Below are 4,563 nucleotides of genomic sequence, written 5' to 3'. Positions count from 1 at the left end.
GAGGTATAGCACACAGTTAGCATGCAAAAGGTCCTAAGTTCAACCGCTGGTATTTCCAGTTAAAAGGTTCTCAGATACTAGAGTTGCGATCTGCTTCATACCGTGGAGAGCTGTTGTCAGTTAGATAAGTGGTTCCCACCTTTTATGAGTACAGCCCTCCCCTTTATAACCTCCAAAACCTTCATGACCCCCATATGCTAATTGTTGTAATTTTTGTTGTTGTTGTTATGTGCCTCCAAGTCAATTACGACTCATGGCGACCCTATGAATCAGTGACCTCCAAGAGCATCTGTCATGAACCACCCTGTTCAGATCTTGTGGCTTCCTTTATGGAATCAATCCATCTCTTGTTTTTCCTTCCTCTTTTTCTACTCCCTTCTGTTTTTCCCAGCATTATTATCTTTTCTAATGAATCATGTCTTCTCATTATGTGTCCAAAGTATGATAACCTCAGTTTCATCATTTTAGCTTCTAGAGATAGTTCTGGTTTGATTTGTTCTAACACCCAATCATTTGTCTTTTTTGCAGTCCATGGTATCCGCAAAGCTCTTCTCCAACACATTTCAAATGCGTTGATTTTTCTCTTATCAGCTTTTTTCACTGTCCAACTTTCACATCCATACATAGAGATCGGAAATACCATGGTCTGAATGATCTTCACTTTAGTGTTCAGTGATACATCTTTACATTTGAGGACCTTTTCTAGTTCTCTCACAGCTGCCCTCCCCAGTCCTAGCTGCCTTCTGATTTCTTGACTATTGTCTCCATTTTGGTTAATGACTGTGCCGAGGTATTAATAATCCTTGACAAGTTCGATGTCCTCATTGTCAACTGTAAAGTTACATAAATCTTCTGTTGTCATTACTTTAGTCTTTTTGAAAGCCAAAATCGCCATAAGGTGGAACCCCATTGACTTTAATGGGGCGCATCGCGCAAAAATGACGGGAAAATACAGCAAAAGTGGCTTTTAAAGAGGGGAGGAAAGCCGCCGCATTAGCGGAACACCGGTAAGTGGAGCACCGGTAACAGGGGCCCTACTGTATTCAGTCCTTACAGTAGCCTCTTGTGCAGAGTATAGGTTGCGCATCAGGACAATCAGATGCTGTGGCACCCCCATTTCTTTTAAAGCATTCCATAGTTGTTCATGATCTACACAGTCAGAGGCTTTGCTGTAATCTATAAAGCACAGGGTGATTTTCTTCTGAAATTCCTTTGTCCGTTCCATTATCCAACATATGTTTGTGATATGATCTCTAGTACCTCTTCCCTTTCTAAATCCAGCTTGGACGTCTGGCATTTCTCGCTCCATATATGGCAAGAGCCTTTGTTGTAGAATCTTGAGCATTACTTTACTTGCATGGGATATTAAGGCAATAGTTCGATAATTGTAATTTTAGTCTCTGTTAATTGAAAAAAATATATAATGGTTTTAAATAATGCCACTTTTTATTTGGGCTGATTGCAGGTGTTGCCACCACTCACTATATGCTTTGAGGCACACGTTACCAAATTCTTCCAAGCTACACAGCAAGTAGATTGGACTGTGAAAGACCAACCCAAACTGTGTTTGCATTTTTTCCAATTTGTAGGGCAGAACAATATCTGAGAGAGGAGGTCAGGACTCCTGCTCCCCTGGTGCATTTACTTTAGCTGCCCAATTTCCCTGCTTTTTAAAGTTGAATAGAAATATCTGTTGGCTATAGGTATATTCTTAAACCGCAAGGTTTCTTTGCCTATTAATGAATAGTTTATCAGGGTTTTCACTTTATTACAACAAAGCAGTATGATCCCTTATTCCTTCCCCTCCTCCCTGCTCCCCTACCTCCCTCTGCCTTTTTTTGTTGGGTGGGGTGGAGGGAGGATGTTTACAACATCTTCGTTTCTGGTGTTCAGTGGTTTGGTGTGTTATGCAGTGTTCAGGTTCATATGCTCAGATTAGGGTTAAGACAAATGAGTGTCAGTGTTCTGCTGGAGTCCCAGATTAATGACTGTTGAGTTGGAGAAGGCTGGGATTTTTATAATACTTTAGAGGATCATTCTAACAAACAATCTAACCTAGGAATCAGACCGTACAAGAGCTGGTTGCTTGAGGACTCCAGTATTTTGACAGAGCCTGTTTTTAAAGTGACTTGAGTGAAGCAGAGACTTTTAAGAGACTTTCATTCAGTGTCTATTTAAACAGAATATAAAGATTAAAATGTACTTTCTCCAAATATACATTGAGTTGGTTTGACTGTGTCCTCCTTAAACAAGTGCAAGGAAAGAAGCTGCTTAACAAACATCTTCTGCCCAAGCCAAATGTTAAACTTGAATATAAAGTAACACTTCCTGTTTAAAGTACTAATGGGAAACTTAATATGCTCTCCTTGATTGACAGAGCAGAAAAGAAACTTAGACTTGTTCTGTGCATGTAGGGGTCCCCCCCCCCTTGAAACCTTAATTGGGAGAAGGGTAAACGTTGAATATATTGATTGTGAGCTCTGGTAACCTGTGGCTACAGCTCAATGTACAGAACAATATAGCTTTTCAAACTTACTGTGAATAAGTTTATGTTTGCTCTCTGGTTTCCTTGTTATAGAACACTGTTGCAGCTTAAAAGTATCTGAAGGAAACAATGTATTGGTTCTCTGTATCCAGTGGTCACCAGGTAAAATCCATTGGAAATGCTGGGGTTGTGGTGCAATGAGAAAATAACACCAGGTGAGATGAACAGTCTTCACTGGAAGGAAAGAAAGAAAGAAAAGGAAACATGCTAATAATGGAGGGAAACTGCCAGAGCAGAGCACAAAGAAGTAGTGGAACATAATCAAATAACTGCAACAGGTGAAAAAGTTCCACATTTGTATTTATCAGAGGGGAAAAAATCCCACATAAGTTACAAAAATAATACCATTCCACTGGTATTCAGAGTTGGGTTCCTAGCCTGCTTAGGCTGATGAGTTATCTTGTACTAACAACCACTTGTGAAGTTTTCAGACAGAAGAAGCTCCTTTCACATACATTTTGAAACCTTGCTGTATAACTTCCAAAAGATTCTTCACTGACAACAGATTTGGGAGCATTACCATTGATTTTCTTTTGTCCCCAAGCCTACAGTTTGACATACTTTTTTGTGGATGTCGGTGCCATGGTTCATGAGATGGGTGCTATAGAAAGATTGCCAGTTATGCCAACCTGTTTTGTCTATCTAATTCCTCTACACTCCATTCCAAACCATGTCATCCATTTCCATTTGGATGATGTAGACATCAGTACTCAGTAACCATTTTTCTTTGGAAGACTTATTACAGGAACTGTATAGTTGTGTATTCTTCAATATAAAGTTGTCAGTTGAAATGGAAACATTAAAATCTTCCCCATTCCCCAAACTAAGTGAATGACACACATTATAAAATCCAAACTCCAAATCTCCAGGCTCCACTGCACCCCAGATGTCTTGGAGCACATTCCAAAGCGGATGCTTATGCAGAGTCCTGGGCAACTGTGATTCATGTATAGTTGCCATTTTGTTTACAGAAACATCTGCCACACATATGACAGACTGCCTGAGAATGTATAGAATTTCTTTCCATAGGGAAAATTCTTGCAAAGTGCCCCTGAACATGTCAAACACCTCTGTGAAAGGTAAGTTGCCTGGTGTCTTGGCCTCAGCCTGCCCACTCATTTGGAGTGGCAGTGGACCCAGAGATGCTGCACTTGCCAGAGAAGAGGTAGCATTCACTCAACTAAGAGAGAGAAGCACAGGTTCTATGGCAAGTAGGCTGACTCATCTGCACAGGTCTGGGACTCCCACATGTACCCTGCAGAATGGTGCCAATGATCCAGCTGGATGAGAGTTGAAATACAGATAATCCACTTTTTCACCACCCCAACATCCCATTTTTCTGCCTGCACAGTTTTCTGTGAGCAGCTGCGTAAATATCTGCTAATAAGATCCTTCACCAGTAGGACTTACGTGCACAGCAGGTGTGAATTATTCCTTCCACATGCATGAAAACACACAAAATTTAGGGTATACTTTCTTTCATTGGGTGCATTATAGTAGTTTTTTTTAACAGATTATAACTAAAAGTTCTGTTCTTTTGTAAACAGAGGCTCCTCAGAAAACAGAAATCTTCAGTGATTAGAAGGGTCCTTCACAGAACAGAACCTTTGCAGCCAATCTATTAACCTGGACTTTAAAATTAGTTAAGTTTTGGCTGCAGTCTTAAACAATAAATCATGCTACTGGAGTCACCAATAGTCAGTTGACTCAACTTCCCATAATCTGCTTCTGTTTTCCATCAGTATGGAATGTTAAGTGTATACAAAAGGGCCCCAATCCAGGCAAAGGTAGTAATGACCATTTCATTGATTTCACTGGGATAAGATAGCTGCAGTTAATGCAAGTCGTATTGCTTTCAATGAGATTTAGTTACAGCTAATGTTAGCTGGAGAGGGACCATGTTGCATTTGAACGTATGTAGAGAATATTAACTGACTGAAAAACAAATAAAACTTAACACTCCATATCATAACCCAAAACTTAAGCTTCTATAAATACTAGAAAAACTTTTTTTTCCT

The sequence above is a fragment of the Rhineura floridana genome, chromosome 9 (genome assembly GCF_030035675.1).
Source record: "Rhineura floridana isolate rRhiFlo1 chromosome 9, rRhiFlo1.hap2, whole genome shotgun sequence".
Taxonomy (NCBI): Eukaryota; Metazoa; Chordata; class Lepidosauria; order Squamata; family Rhineuridae; genus Rhineura; species Rhineura floridana.
Note: the sequence above shows the minus strand (reverse complement) of the source record.